The sequence below is a fragment of the Prionailurus bengalensis genome, chromosome D3 (assembly GCF_016509475.1).
Source record: "Prionailurus bengalensis isolate Pbe53 chromosome D3, Fcat_Pben_1.1_paternal_pri, whole genome shotgun sequence".
NCBI lineage: Eukaryota > Metazoa > Chordata > Mammalia > Carnivora > Felidae > Prionailurus > Prionailurus bengalensis.
This window is the reverse complement of record NC_057356.1, coordinates 67,164,796-67,182,127: the sequence shown is the minus strand read 5'-3', so window position 1 is coordinate 67,182,127 and position 17,332 is coordinate 67,164,796.

Genomic DNA, 17,332 nt, shown 5'->3' with positions numbered 1-17,332 from the left:
TAGTTGTGTTCATGTAGTTAAGTGCACATTTGATTGGGGGCAACTAATAGCAATGAATACTTTTTAGTATTATTTTGACATAAAATATTTGAATAAATTTATTTTTGAAAATGGAATTCCTTCAAAAATGATTATTAAAGTCTAGGTGAGCCTCCTTTGGCCATTGTTAGTGACTGGAGTCCTTCCCATGATCATGTTAGGATCTTTGTATGGGTAAAGGAAGCCTCTGTATTCCCGCTAGTTCTTTTGACAGTGTTGGTGATGGAGTTGATATTGTACCTTCCTCCTTACTGTGATGTTGAATCAAAGTCTGGGGTCCTTTTACGCCAAAAATTCTGCCTCTCAGATGAGGTAGAAGGGCCAAAATCATAACTCCTTTGGGGCCAGGATTTCTAAGGTCTTGCTGGGTTACACAGAAATCTACCGTGGAAGACCTCTTACCGTGAAGTTGCCAAAGACCATCCTAACTGAAGAGGTTCCACACCAGTGGCATCCCTTGACAGATTTCAAAAGAGGTTTCGAATGTATTACCATGATATTTGACACTTTCCCCCCACCATCTTCATTATCACGAACTATCAGAAAATATTCACAATTTACCCTTGAGATAGATGTTCTTACCTTCGGCTGCCACATTAGGAAACCAAAAGGGGGTTGCTCCGGGTGGCTCAGTCGGTTAAGCGTTCAACTCTTGATTTCAGCTCAGATCGTGATCTCACAGTTCGTAAGTTCAAGCCCCTCATCAGGCTCTGCGCTGACAGTGTGGAGCCTGCATGGGGTTCTCTCTCTCCCTCTCTCTCTCTCTGCCCCTCCCCCTCCCAAATAAATAAATAAATAAATAAACTTTAAAAAACAGAGAGAGAAACCAAAGGAGGGCTCACTCATTAGTGGTTTTGTTCCTAGCCCATGAAGGATAGGAAGCCAGTCAGAGAAGGATCTAACCGGGTTCTGGACTCCGAGGACAGGTTCCCAGTAATGACTACTGGAAGATAATATGAGGATGCTGGGCAGAGAGGCATTCTGCCCTCTCTGAGGTGTTCTGGCCTGGGTCTGAGCATAGGGCTCACACAGCCTTTCAGACGTGGCACACGTTTCTGAAACTGGCGGCTGTGCTCAGGGGGGTAACTGGACAGTCAAGCTGGTGGACCTTTTTCTCCATGTAGGCTTTATATTGTATGTGGGGATGGAAGCCCAGCACCCTTAGCTTTGTACTTTAAGCCAATACAAGAAAATTCTCTGGGTGAACGCAGACCTGGCTTTATGACCAGCCACCAGGGGACAGCAGTGGTTGTTTTCTGCCGAGCCCAGTGTAAACTCCAGGACCAGATAGCAAGAGCAGTGACTGGGCAGGCTGGAGTCAACTAGCAGACCTGCAGATGAACTCAAGGCCTTTGTCCTACAGCTGCGTCAACTGGCTGTATAAACGAGCCTGAAATGTCATTCTTTTCCTTTCTAACTGCAGCTTGAAGCATCTCAGAGTTACCAGTGCTAAAATATCAGCAAATAATTTTGAAGCAAAGAGGAAGTTAGAGCCAGAGGATTTCACCAGTATGTCTGAGAGGCTGGAGTTCGTAACTGTGGCATAGGTCTGAACTGAATTAATGGCCAAGCTCTTGTGGAAGACCCTTGGCCTCTCCTGCTGAGGATGCTGGAAATACGTTGTGCCTTTCCGTTCTCCTCCTAAACTCCAGGCTCTGTCGAAGCCTGGCTGTGCATCTTTCCCCAAGCACTTGGAAACTGCAGCTGTCTTTATACTCATGACCTCAGAGTCTCCCCGCTTGTTAGGTATTTTATCAGACTTTATTTCTTACAAGCAGTAGAGCCTAACAGTCCTCCGTGCCAACCATGAAGTTATACACCCAAGCCCAAAACCTTCAGAGCACAAGAGTCATGATCCAGCATATGATATGGAAATGTCATTAATCCACATATTTTCTCATTAAGGAGAGTGAATACCTCTTCTTTCTTCTAGCAATGCTTGATGGTTCTAAGTTGGAACAAAAAGAAGTTGTCCCTAAAACTGGATGTGATTGGGTTATCTGAACTGCCTTGTGGAAACAGACAGGACATCCATCTAAAGCTCTGCGTGGGGCTAAAAATAAAGCCACTCTTCAGAAGGACAAATAAAAATTCTTGGCCCCACAAAATGACAGCAGGAAAATGATGTGCTCTTTTCTTTGAGTCTTTTGTCATGTTAAAATTCCAAGGTGAAGCCAACTATTAGCTAATGAAGAGTAAGGGCAATACAAATAAAATTCTCTGTTTTTATCCCAAATGAAATAATAAGATCAGAAATGGCCATAGCAAGTCAAAGCAGAAAGCCGGACCCACACGATAAAGCATTTCCTGTTGGGACAGGCATTTCAGACGGATGCTTTTGATACTCAGGACGCCTGAGTAATTGCTCATCTATTTGCCACAGGCAAGGAGAGTGGTACATCACACCCCAATTTCCTTAGATTGAGCAATGAGTGTAGCGTCAGCTCTGTGGAAAATAGAGGAGAATTCTCTCCTATCTCTAAGCAGATAGGATCCCTTTCACTTAAGGATAAGAGTTAAAACAGCCTTGGTCAGCAGTGAGGAAGGTCAGAGAAGAGGAATATCATCAGCGTGCTAAGAATGTGTAACCACATCATTCAATGGGGTGCTTCCAGGTGACCCCGGGCCCAGTGACAGAGGTCCTTTGTCTCTCTATACAGTTGAGGGCACAAAGTTCAAGTCTGACCACCTGCCACGATCCACCATACACAACCCACACCCCAGTTTACAATTACACTCTCTTCCTTTTGTAAGAAGATGTGCACCATAAACTGGCCGGAGGCAGGAGACGTCCATTTCAGCTCACTACCGTCCCTCTACTGCTGAGCACATGTAGTCGCTACCCAAAATATGTTTGTTGATTAAGTGGATCTTGTTTATTTTATTTAAGCCAGTCACAAAAGCAGATTGCTACATGGTTATCACTTCAAACTCTCTCTCGTAGAATGTTGACATGTCATTTGGTTTCAAATGACCGTATGTGGCAAATGTTAGTTACCATCCAGCAGTATCCATTCTTGGTGGCAATACACCTAAATAAAAGGCCACGTTTCCCAGGCTTACTCACGGTTAGATGCGGCCGTGTGACTGTGTTCTGGTGAATAAGATGTAGGTAGAAATATGTGGAATTTTCAGGAAGGTCACTTCAAAAGAGTTTGACTTAGGCCATGTTTCCCTTTTCCCTTCCCTTTCCTTCTTTTCTGATGTCTGTGATATGGATGGAGCTCCAGAAGCCATCTTGGGCCATGAGGTGACTTTGAAGATAAAAGCCGTATGCTAGTATGGGCACAGAAAGATAATAAATAGAAGCCTGGGTCCCCAACAACTACTGAACCAACATTCTAACTCTGGACTTCCCACTTGCAAGTTTGTTTTTTGTACTGGAGAGAAATGAAATTCTGTCTTGCCTAAACCGCTATTATTTTAGATTTTCTGTTAACAAAATTTCTGATTGCAAAACCCTTCTCTCCGTTTGGGGCTCAGTGATCAGCCGACGGTAACACCCCTCTTATTAGTGTAACAATTTTCCAATGCATTCTTACGCCATCTTTGTATTCTTACGTTGTCATTAGCCCTTTGATTTAGCTAAGGGAGGTCAGTGGATATGAAGGCTAGTTAGTTGCAGAGTCAGGCCTCAAATCCAGTTCGTCTACTGCCATGACAAGCTTTTTCTGCTCAATCCCTTGGCCTCATCATCAGAGCTGAACAAGTCCCTATCTCTGATATCCCCCATTGCAATATAGATAGGTAAAGATGGCGAAAGGGGCTAGATATGGACTTGATCTGCTCCCCAGGGTAGGTCAGGAACTAGGCTGGAAAGGGACACTGTCCAAAAAGCCTCATGGGTTCTTGTGTGACGCAAGCAAATCTGTGACCAGGTGCGTAGCCGGGACCACAAAGGGAACAGAGCCCAGCAGCACAGACATCTCAGGAACAGGAGGTTGTCCATCATCATCATCCTTGATAAGGGGTGCCTGCTGTTCATTTGGCATTCGTGGGCACATTCCAGCCTTGGGAAAACACACCACTGAGAATAAATAGGCTGGCAAGAAGCAAACCCAGTGCTTGACTTGAGGATATGATGGGTGGAGAGCAATTTGACTCAGGAACCCATGTGGGCATTGTCTCTCCTAGCTGGAGGGCAGCAGGGTACACGTGGAAATCGGGTGATAACCCTGGGACTCCCTAGACTTGGGCCAGTAACCACCACACAAGACTAAAAGAGAGCTAAGGCTTTCTAAAGGCCTCTGGACTCCAATCTCGATGTGGGCTCTGAAACAATGTTGTAGCTTCAGGAGGAAGAATGGAAAGATAGCCGGTTTTGAGCTGAGAAAGGATCCAAAAAAATGCTAAGAGCTGAAAATACCTTGCTGCAAATGGCCCCTTATTTCCAAACCAGGCCTCCTATACATATAGTTTAGAAGTAATGAACTCAAGTTACCTAAAGTAAATAATCATGCTGAAACGCCACTACTCTGTAGCAAATTAAGAACTTCCCTGAGAGCATTGTTAACGTCTGGAGTTTTCAAATAAAAAAATTCGTTCTTCTCATCCAACTTTTACATCATCTCACTATTAAGGACAGTGGCTTCCTGGATGATTGTTAATGATGGTTTTCTTTATTATATTTTAGACCATTTAGCAAAGTTTATTGATTTATACTTCCTTGTAATTAGTTGTAGTGATTAAAATAGCTTTTATGGCCCTCTGGAGATTGACTTTTTAAAGAATCAACATTTACCCCAAATTGTGTGCTTTAAAACATGGTTAAATACTGTTTGGATTCAGTACTAAACCATCATTGGTGAAACTGTGATTTTATATGTCGTTTCTTTCTCATCCCTCTGCTTATATGGCACTATCATCCAATTACTTGGCAGCCAATAATAATAGCAGCAGCCAACTTTCATTGAGTGATTACAGTAAGCTGAACATTGTGCTAAGTGTCTTAACACATTATTTCACTTAATTCTCTCAACAACCCTAATGAGGCAGAGACTATTTAACTATTTAAAGGTGTTAAGTCACGTAGTAGGTGAGTGGAAAATTAGGAATTTGAACCTTTGGTTATTATGACTTCAAAATCTCTGCCTTTTCTGGGATTCGAGCTCACAAACCGTGAGATCATGCCCTGAGCTGAAGTTGGACACTCAACCGACTGAGCTACCCAGGTGACCCCCAAACCTCTGCTTTTAACCACTAAACTCCGGTGCACACTGCCAAGGGAGCCAAGCCAGACCCTTTGTACACATGGGTGAATTGAAGTCCAATTACTGACATAATTTGAAGGATGCTGGAGACCTCTCTTAAACAAAAATATCTCTCACCAAACTCCCTTGAAGCTGAAATTCCTCCATTAGCATGATTCCTTTGACTAAGGTATTATATGTTCTCAGAATTACAAGTGCTCTAACACAGTGTTACCTGAAGTGTGGTCTATCAAAGCTAAAACAATAAAACTCATAGAAGAAAACATAAGAGTAAATCTTTATGACCTTGGGCTGGCGGGAATGTAAAGTAGTGCAGCCATTGTGGAAAACAGTTTGGCAATTCTTAAAAAAATTAAACATAGAATTTTTTTCTATGCAATTCCACCTGCTAGCTATATACTCAAAGGTATTGGAAACAGGTACTCAAATACTTATCATAGCCGCACTATTTACAATGGTCAAAAGGTGGAACAAATCATGGGTCCATCAATGGATGAATGGATAAACAAAATATGGTGTATACTATTTTTCAGCCATGAGAAGAAATGAAAAATTGACACATGCTACAACATGGATGAACTTTAAAAACATTATGCTAAGTGAAAGAAGCTAGATATAAAAGGTCACATAATGCATGATTCCATTTATATGGAATACCTAGAATGCCAAATCCATAGGGACAGAAATAAGACTGGCGGGTTTCAGGGATGAGAGAGAAGGCAGAATTGGTAGAAGCTGCTTAATGGGCACAAGGTTTTCTTTTGAGTGATGAAGATGTTTTGGAACTAAATAGATGTACTGGTTTCACAAAATTGTGACTGTATTAAGTACCATTGAAATATCACTTTGAAATGGTTAATTTTAAGTTATGGGAATTTCATCTCAATTTTTAAAAACTTTATAAATTTAGCAAAAGATACGTAAGATCTTTCCTCTGAAAACATCAAAGCATTGTTGAAAGAAATTTAAAAGACCTAAAACAGTTGGTAGAAATATACTATGGGCATAGGTTGGTAGAGTCATTATTGTTGAGATGTCAGTTCTCCCCACATGTGTTTATAGATTCAACACAATTTCAATCAAACTCCCAAAAAAGTTTGGGGAGAAACTGGCAAGATGACTCTATAATTAAACACAAGGGTACACAGAACAATTTTGAAAAAGAAGAGCGAGGTTTCAGGAATTTATGCTACTTGATTTCAAAACTTACTATAAAGTTATAGCTATCATAACACGGTGTGTTACTGGCTTCAGGATTGACGAACACTAGTGTAGCTGACTAGAGAGCCCAGACATAGACCACACCTATATGGTCATTCGACTTTTGGCAAAGATGCCAAAGAAATGGAGAAAAGAAAGGCTTTTCAACAAAATGGTGTTGGAATAATTCTGTATCCATATGAAAAATAAAAAAAAGAACTTTAACACCCTACCTCACACCATATACAAAATTTAATCTGAGACAGAGGATAGACCTAAATGTAAAACCTGAAATCCTAAAAATTTCAGAGCAAAACATGGGAGAATATCTTCAGGCAGGCAAAGATTTCTTAGACATACAAAGCAACAGCCACCAAACAACCAAAAACCAACTCTGACAAATTGGACTTCACCAAAATTAACATTTTGTGCTTATCACACACAACACCAATCAGAAAATAAATATGCAAGCCACAGGCTGGGAGAAATCATAACATATATCTGACAAAGAACTTGTATCCAGGATTTATAAAGAACGCCTTGACCTTAATAAAAATAAGAAGCAATTCAATTAAAAAAAAAAACTCACCAAAAAGAATAGACATTTCATAAAAGAAAATATACAAATTATCAATAAACATATGAAAAAGTGACTAACATTGTTAGTCATCAGGAAATCAAATTAAAATCACAATGAGACACTATCACATGCCTGCTAGAATGACTAAATGTAAAAGACTGACAAACCCAAATGTTGACAAGGTCATAGAGCAACTGGAACTCACACATTGTTGACGGGAATGCAAAATGGTATACATTCTTCAGGATGATGTTTGGAGATTTCAAGCCTAAGCCAGAGTCAATGCACTTGAATCCCAAGAAAGGGAAATTTAAGAACAACCAATAACAAAGAGCCAACTAGGCTTTCCTAAACAAGGCAATGATGTAACCTATAGCTGACCAAATAATTTACTTTGTTTAAGCATATTTTATGTAAAATCCTTGCCCCTGTGAGTGGAGTGCTCCTAACAACCTTCAGTTTGGCACTGACCAATTCAAGTCAATGCATGAACAAATCAACTATCGAAAATTGTAATGTGCCTCAACTTACCTTTTCAAACAACATAATCACCATGTACAAAAAGAGGGAGCTGCAAACCCACTGTGGGGCTGGTAACTCACTGTTCAGATCATTTCCCAACCTCCATTCCTATCTTTTTGAGTCTGATTCTGTGGTGCTCTTGGGTCTTTATGAGGCTTGGACGCAGAGAGAAGATTCCTGTTTTAAGTATTGCCATCTATATTCTTCTGTCAACTCCCATTGCCTGAAGGAACTTGAATAGGCCTCTACACACTAAACCAAACCTATAAACAAATGCTTAACCCACTCTCTGTGTTGCTTTTATGTAGTCCCATTTTTACTTAAGTCTGTGGCTAAAGATATGAAAGACCTTTTCTGTATTCTCTGTTCAAGACAAGTATGTTGGGAGAAAAAAAACACATGGTTTTTCCATTTCTTAGAGAAAGGAAAGACGAAAGCTGTGCCATAAAACAACAGGTTTTTAGAACCCTCACAGTCTCAGAATCCTATTTAACACCTATAGGCAGACTTCCTGCTATACTTGGGTCTCCGCACCCCCTTCTCATGGCCCCCGCCATCTTTCCTGCATGTGTGAGGTGAATTCAACCAAGATTAACAAGGTAATATTTGTAAAAAAGACATCTTTCCTTTAATAAACTGCATAAATAACAACAGACATAAGAAAATCCCTGGGGAGATGCTACTTAATTCTGAGAACTCCTGGGAGGTTTCCTTGTTTTTAACATTAAGTAACAAGGAAATAAAAATCTTGGCAACAACAGATGTGGGTGTATCACCTTCTGGAGCAGAACTTTTCATTCTTAACTTTCAATAAGCCAAGACTAATTGATCTTTATAGCCACACCAGAACCAAACTAACTTGGGAGAATATTCTCACACCAGTGAAGGCTCAGAAACTAATACAAGGAAAATAAATATAGTCTAAGGTTTTGTACCAGCACGTTTACCTTGAAAATTTTTGATGCTACTTATTTTCTACAAAAGAAATCTCAAATCCCACCTGCTGTTCAAGGCCCTATACAACTTGGACCCAACTTACATTTGCCATCTCAGAGCTGGACTCTTCCTTCATTGGTCCCCAATTCCTACCTTCTTGCCTTTGCTGGCACCATTTCTCCACTTGGAAGGCCCTCCTTCCTTTTAAGCTCTGTCTAACCCTCAAGATTCAGCAGCTCAAGGCCACCACTGGCCCTGGTTCTCTAACCCCTTAGATTTTCTCCCTTCTCTTAAAAAAAAAAAAAAAAAATTCTCCCTCCTCTAAATCCCATCAGGGTATTGGGTTTTCTGCACCAGTCACTTGGCCCTTTTTAGGTGCTGCCTTGGGTTTCTTATTGGTCTGCCTATCTTACGTGTGCCTGGTGAGACTGTAAACTCCTTCAGGGCAGGAACAAATAGCCCCGGTCCCATACTGCACTCTTCTTAGCTGGATGAGCTCTGCTGCTCCGTAAGCGTTTCCTAATGCAGATGACTTGGATGTCTCAAATGCTCTAAACTTGTGTGCGGTTTGTAGAGAATTATCAGAACTTGGGGACGACCCGATGTACAGAAATGTGGCCGACCAAGCTAATCGTTCTGAGCCATGGTTCATTTACTATCACTACTTGTACTTCCCCACCTGTCCCCTTGAGAGTCTTTATCCTCTATACGTATACATATACAGATGCTTCTGGACTTTCAAACTTTCATATATTATGTAGCTTTGCTCCAGATCCAAAGTAGGTGAATTCCACTCTAACACCAGCAGATGACTCTGGTGGTAGTTGGTATGATGCCAGTGGCTCTAAGAATAAATGAACCTAGCACAGTTGTTCTCGCACTCTGCCTCCTCCTCAAGCTGCTGCCTGCCCCCTTCCCGTCACTGCCAATTCCTTTTTCTTAATTCTTCACAGATTTATTTGCTCCTGCGAACCCAGCTTCTGCCCTGACAGATGGCCACATTTAGCTTGCCTTTGTATTGGATCATGACTTTGTTCTTTATTTTATTTTGTTGAGTCCTAAGTATATTTATTTCTTATTGAGAGAAGAGGGTGCCTCTCTCGCTCTCTTGCTCTCTCTCTCTCTCTCTCTCTCACTCCCTCTCTTTCTCTTTTACTGTATTTGTAGTTAGGGTAGATTAAGAAATGCTGCAGTAACAAATAAAACCCTGAAATCTCAGTTGGTCAGTGGCTTAACATTATAAAAGTTTATTTCTTAATCAGATCACAGTCCACTGTGGCTCAAGAGAAAGTTTTCTTCCATGCTGTGGCTCTAACAATCCTGAGATCTTTGGAGCTCTCCATTGGATCCAGTCTATCCACCAATTAACACCAGGGGGGATAGATTAAACAGAAAATCCACTCTTTCTCAACTGCCCTGGCCTGAAAATCAAATTCACATTACATTGGCCAGAATTCAGTTATACAATCCTACCTAACTATAGGGAACACTGAAAAATCTACCTAAGAAGGATTGAACTGGATATTGCTGAACACTATCAATCAGTACCATACCTTATCACTTCTATCTTCCAGAGGATTCTCATTTTATTTATTACATGAAATCTTTTTTCTTTCTTTTTTTTTTTAAGAGATTCTTCATGGAGCACAATGACTTCTTGTTCTAATTTGGATCAATGTTTTTTAGGACTATGGCATACCTCTCATCTTAGATTTTTCATTGCCTGCTTAGTTTAGTTCCATCACCTCTTTAACTTCTTGTTTTTTATTAGCCTATTACTGGAGTACATCTCCAAATAACTTTCTCCAAAAAGATGCTTGAAACTTACCTCCTTTGGAATATAAGTGTCTTGAGGTCAAGGCATCTGTTGTGTTTATTGTTGTATCTCTACTGCCTAAGAGAATGCCAAAATAGGTACACAGTTCATATTTGTTAACTAGGCAAAAACTTTGAGTGTTTTCCATGTTTAAAAGTCTTTTTAAAAAATAACTTGTTTAAAAAATAATTTTGGGTGGCTCAGTCGGTTAAGCCTCTGACTTCAGCTCAGGTCATGATCTCACGGATTGTGAGTTCGAGCCTGGCATTGGTCTCTCTGCTGTCAGTGTGGAGCCACTTAGGATCCTCTGTCTCCCTCTCTCTGCCCCTCCCCCCGCTCATGGATATGCCCATGCTCTCTCTCCCTCAAAAATAAACCTTAAAAAAAAGAATAATTTTGCTTAAAAAATGTTAGTTTTGCCTTTGTCTTAAAAATCTTTATTTTGCTCTCACCACGAATAGTTTGGTTGGCTATAGAATTTTAGGTCTAAAATTATTTTCTTTCAAAACCTTGAAAGACGTGCACCATGGTCTTCCACATCTTATTTCTTTATAGGTAACATGTTTCCTCCCTTGAAGCTTTTAGAATCTTTAATAGGACTTTAAATCGAAGATGTGGTAAGTGCTGAAACTTCATAATGATGGGTCCAGCCAATGCTTTTTAAAATTTTTATGTAATTAACTAACTTATTTATTTATTTATTTATTTATTTATTACCATTTAACCTACTCTGTACCCAGTAAGTCCTCAGTCTTTTTTTTCAGTTTGACCACTCGTGTACTTTTCATCTCTGGAAATTTTTACTTCTAGTATTTCCTGTTCTATACTTCTGTCCTTATGAAACTCTCATTTTCCCTATGCTTTCTATATTTCTGTCTCATGTTTTTATCTCATTTTTTCCCCCTATGTTCTCGACTTCATCTTCCAATGAACCTGTTTTGGAGGGCTATCATAGTTTTAATCTTAAGAGTTCATTCTTTTTCTCTGATTGTGCCTTCTGTACATAAATAGCTGAAAAAAGGTTTTTTTAATGTTTATTTATTTTGAGAGAGAGAGAGTGCTGACACACATGCACACGTGCAGGTGAAGGAGGGTCAGAGAGAGGGGGGGGAGAGAGAATCCCAAGCAGCATCCATGCTCAGCACAGAGCCTGATGTGGGGCTCAATCTCATGAACCACAAGGTCATGACCTGAACTGAAATCAAGAGTCAGACGCTTAACCAACTGAGCCACCCAGATGCCCCAGAACAAACTTATTTTAAATGCCTGTCAAATCACTTTTATTATCACTAATTAGCCTTCTTTTTTTAATTGAAGTATAATTAACATACAGTGTTATATCAGTTTCAGGTAAACAGTCTTTTTTTTTTTTTTTTCTTTCTGAATTATCTCTGTCTCCATCTCAGGTCAGTTTTCTGATTTTTTTCATCTTGGTCTTTCCTTTTCATGTTGCTGGTTTTCATCATGTGTCCTGTTTGCCTGTTTATATTTAATAATAATGAATGTGAGTGGATATTTATATAATTGGTATGGGGAGAAATGTCTAACTGGAAGCTCTGTGTAATTGGAAAAGGACAAAATCAGCAGGTTAGCTGTAGACTGAACTAGCAGGGAACCAGCAGTCAAGCTAACAGCCTCCCAAACGACAAAATAAGAACAGCCCAACTCTAGAGCAGCAATGCACACATTAAAAGTCTTAGCTCTTCTCAGATTGTTACATTTCTTTTTTTAAAAAAAGTTTATGTATTTTGGGAGAAAGACAGAGGGAGAGCGCATGATCCGGGAAGGGGCAGAGAAAGAGGGAGAGAGAATCCCAAGCGGATTCTCAACGCAGGGCTCCAACTAACAAACCACAAGACCATGACCTGAGCTGAAACCAAGAGTTGGCCACTTAACCGGCTGAGCCACCCAGGCGCTCCCAGATTGTCTAATTTCTTAAGAGGAAAGTCCTTTTGGGCTTGTCCAGGGGCAAATGCAGACTGTTTGCTGTATTGTCCAAGAAGTTTGAGAGTGAGGACTGGGAAAGCTGAGTACTTCACATAAAGATCATTAATCAACCCATGTTTTCAGGCCTGCTTCTCCTTCTGTGTCTCTGTTGTACTGCCAGCTCTGAATCAGCCGGTTTTGTAAAGTTCTTCAGGACAACGACTTCCACCTCCACTGCAACCCATTCATGGTTCATTCTAAGCTACAGCTTTATCCACTGAGTGTCATCCATCAATATGCTTCCTTCCCTTTTTTGTTTCTTTCGATCTTCCACACGTTGTTGAAATTTCTTATGTTCCACTATATACTTGCTATCAGAAATGTCTTTCCCTTTTTTATTCCTTTGTAATTTAACGGAGTCTCGAGAAGTAGTAATGAGAAATACAAGTATGCCGTCTTGAACTAGAAGAAAAGCATATATATTTAAAGGCCCCCCAGCTGATTCTGATGATCAGCCAAGTTGGGGAGACACTGTCCTAAACTATCTTTCATGCTTACTTTCCCTTTATTTTAAGCACTGAGCATTTACTGCTTTGTAACTCCTTGCATTCTATGCCTTGGTTTTCTTACTAGTTGATCACTGTCATCAGAGCAGGAGCATGTATGATTATTATTTGTGCTTAGCCTACTGCACTTCACCCAACCCCTTGGACAATATAAATCATGGCTTAAAAGTTCAATAGATTCTCTCCTTGAGTAACAGAATGAACAAATGGATGAGTGAGTGAAGGAATGATAGCATTTGAGTAAGTAGTTTCTCTAGTTTTTTTTTTATTCTTCTTTTATTTACTCAGTAGTTTTTTGGTTTTTTTTTTTTTTTGAAATAAAACTAGTCAGCTATACGTAGCCATTCAGGATTAATTCCCTTTAAAAATAGATACAGTGACTCACTTTTATTTTTTAAAGAAACTTTCCATTTTCAAGAGCCCTATTTCCAGACACACTTCATAATGCACAGGCTTTCAGCTTGCAAATGGTTTCATTTGAGTCTCGTAACAGGAATAGCTTGTATGAATCCATAAACATGAATGAGGCTCTTCTTGTGGGATTTTCCTATTTTAGTCCAATGCTTACCTCAAATAGAACCCATTTAGGTGAATTCTGCTGCCATAAACCCACTTAAACTCAAGGTTGCCATTGTAAATAACAGGAATAAAAGCAAACATACCTCAGTCATCATTGATTCATATCTCAGACTTAAACAATAAAATATATATATATATATATATACATATATATATCTCAAAATATATTAGGACAAAAACGTTAAAAATGAATAATCCATTTTTATCATTCTTCAAGGTGAGTCTAAATTTTTGATAAGTAACATACATAATCCTTACCTTAATGAACTAGTTTTTAATGAACACAGGAATAGAAACGCTGAGATTTAAAAATAGGAATGGAAAGAGAGCAGCCAGCACATTTATGGTAGACTTATTCTAAGATCTGACTTGCAAACTTTTTTTCTTTACCACATACCTGGTATTTTTCACTGAGTGAGTGAAAAGTTGCAGTCAGTTTAAATCAGTTTAAATAGCAACTATTTTCTTCAATTAGCAAGTGTTTTCATTTTGTTATAGATGACTCGAGTATTGTGCATAGTATTTAAGTCAGCCAGGACCGTGGGGATACACTCAGCAAAATCCAGAATGTGGGAAGTCTTACAGAACAAATGACCCAGTTCTCTCAACAAATAAATTACTTTCCTTACTTAACTTTGAAAGAAGTACATGGACGGCTCTGGGGAGAAGAAATGGTAGAGGAGCAAAAACCATGGAGCTATTGTATACATCTATGCACGAGTGGATGATGGCTTGCACCAGGGTTTTAGTGGTAAGAAGATGAGAAATAGTCAGATTTGGATATATATCGAAGTTAAAGTCAAAAGAGTTTGCTGACAGATTGTATACAGGGTGTGAGACAAAGGGAGAGAGTGAAAGACAATCCAAGGATTTTTCCGTGAACCACTGGAAGGATGGAATTGCCATGGATGACTGCAAGAGAAGTGAGTTTGGGAGGGAAATCAGGAGTTCAGCTTCGGGCAAGGTAAGTTTGAGATGTCCGTTAGACGCCCAAGTGGTAGTCAGTTGGAAATACCAGCAAAGAGTCCATGGGTGAGTTCTGGGTAGGAGATATACATTGGGGAGTCTTCACTTGATTTCGGCTCAGGTCATGATCCCAAAGTCGTGGGATCCAGTCCCACCTAGGGCTCTGTGCTGAGTATGGAGCCTGCTTAAGATTCGCTCTCCCTCTCCCTCTGCCTCTCCCCCTTCCCTCCCCTGCTTGTGCGTGTGCTTTCTCCCAAAATAAATAAATAAACTAAAAAAAAAAAAAAAAAGAAGATTCTCTCTTTCCCTCTGCCCCTCCCCCCCCAAAATAAAAAAAAAATAAATTTGGGAGTCTTCAGGGTATACAAATGTCAAGCTGTTATAATAAATTAGATCACCAAGGAAGTGACCATGAGTAGAGATCTGTTCCTTCAAAAATACCGTGGACAAACAACCCCAATATTTAGTGACTTAAAACAGCAATTGTCTATTCTCATGGATCTATACTTGGATACGGATTTGCTTATCTAGGCTAGACTTGAGTAGGGTGAATTGGTTCTGTTCTAAGTGTCTCTCATCCTTCTCCTGGAACCAGTGGCCCAGCTCTGGCATGCTTTTTTTGTTTTTTGTTTTTTGGGTTTTTTTCATGGCAACGTCAGAGGCACAAGAAAGAAACACATAAGGCCTTTAGGTTCAGAGCTGGCACAGCATTGCTTCCTCTTTACTCTACCAGCCAAAGCAAGTCATGTAGCTGAACCCAAAGTCAAGGATCAGGAAAATTATAAGGCAAAGGCATCGATAATAACACCGCAGGGCACAAATTTGAGTTCAACAATGCAACTTCTCCTAAGTCCAAGGACTGAGTCCATCCTGGAGCATTTAACTTTAAAAGGTAAATTTGAATACTACATCTACCCTGCCCCCCACATCTAATCCGGGGCCAAACATAAAGATTACCCTAGACATCGTCTTAATCATTGCTCCCCCTTACCTAAAGGAACTTTATTGAAGGCATTCATTCTTCGATTTGTGTCAACGGAATGAAAACATTGACTCCATAGTGCTACAGAGAACATCTGTGGCAAGGTGGTCCAAGATGCCAAAGTGTGCCATCTAATGGTCTGAAGACAAAAACCAAACAACACTTAGGCAAACCATAAGAGACTCTTAAAAGCTGAGAATAAACTGAGGGTTGATGGGGGGTGGGAGGGAGGGGAAAGTGGGGGATGGGCATGGAGGAGGGCACCTGTTGGGATGAGCACTGGGTGTTGTATGGAAACCTGTTTGACAATAAATTTCATATTAAAAAAAAATCAAACCAAACAACACTTGACACAAATGATAAGGAGAAATTTGTATCTGAAATTGAAAACTACTCAGCAGCAGTATCTGATAGAATGTCTAACGTGAACGCATGAAAATGTACCACATGGACATCAACAGCTCAGCACCATGCCCCACGCTCTGATTTTAAATAGGCCTGACCCAGTTGGGTTTTGTTTGTTTGTTTGTTTTTTCAAGCTACTAAGTTGCAGAATATGCATTTTACCCATTTCTTTGTTTGGAGGCAGATTTTTTTTCTAAGCCGAGACAACTGTTTGATAAATAAATTTTAAAAATTCCAGGCCTTTAAATTTTGTCGGAAGTAGGAACATCAGAGGAACAAGTCTTTCAAAAAATATCATCTGCCATTATCAGCTTGGTCTACCAGCCTGGATTTTTGAAAAATAGTGGATCAGATAATGTGGTACTAGCACCTGTACATTATCTTATATTTTAAGCTGCTTTTGCTAGATCTGGAGATTTTGGGGGCTGAAGGAGCCTTAGAGAGCATAATCACCTAATTTTATAGATGAAGTAACAGAGGCCCAGAGAGGTTAACCTGATTCTTTTGAAAATAAAAGAATTGGATCACGTGAGTTGTGACCCAGGGGCAGGTGACACAAAGAGGTAACTGTGAGAGGTTTACCCCACCTCCTCTGCATCTATCCCCCAAATCTCCAGGCATCCCCCACGACCCTCCTCCTCATTAAGTATACAATCTAGTAAAACCTATGATTCACTGCAGAAGCAAAGCTTCCAGGCAAGTCCCCCTGGATGCCGTCTCCCCTCTCCCAGCCCAGGGTAGAAATCCTGGATTGGTCACTGTCCACTTACAGGAACAACCTTCCTTCTCTGTCACCAGTGTCAAGTTTTGTGGGCCTTCAGAAACTGGAGGATTTGTTGGTATCCTGTGGTTTCTTTTACTTCCTTTATCCTCCTGTGTCTCTCCCTACCTGATTTGCATTTAGGGCCGATTTTGGAGATGGTGTTTATGTGTGTCTGTGGGAAATGATACATTTCTTCTTCCCTATAGATACTAACTAGCTGGCCTATTTAAGCTTAATTTCTTCTTGGCAGATTAACTAATTATTCTTTTTTTTTTTTTTTCTTTTGACTAGTGTCTCTTCCAGCAGCAGCACATGGGCCTCTAAAGTCCTTTCTGGGACTAATGTGCTGCTTTTCTATTTTCTATTTTAGGGGACCATGAGAAGTTCAGGAGGTGATTAATTTGCATCCTTGGCCTCAATATCTAAAATTCAACATGATCAGACTCAGCCTCTTACTGCTGCTGTCAAAGACAAAGCTAGACACCAGTTACAATGGTAAAGATAGATTTTAATCAGTAATATACTGAGACTACTGAGAGGGATAGGAAAGAGAGTCGAATGTGAACTGAACTCAATTTTAATTTGTACAGAGGAGACAGGGCATTTTTTTTTAAATTTTTTTTTAACGTTTATTTATTTTTGAGACAGAGAGAGACAGAGCATGAACGGCGGAGGGTCGGAGAGAGAGGGAGACACAGAATCTGAAGCAGGCTCCAGGCTCTGAGCTGTCAGCACAGAGCCCGAAGCGGGGCTCTAACTCACAGACCGCGAGATCATGACCTGAGCCGAAGTCAGACGCTTAACCGACTGAGCCACCCAGGCGCCCCAAGACAGGGCATTTT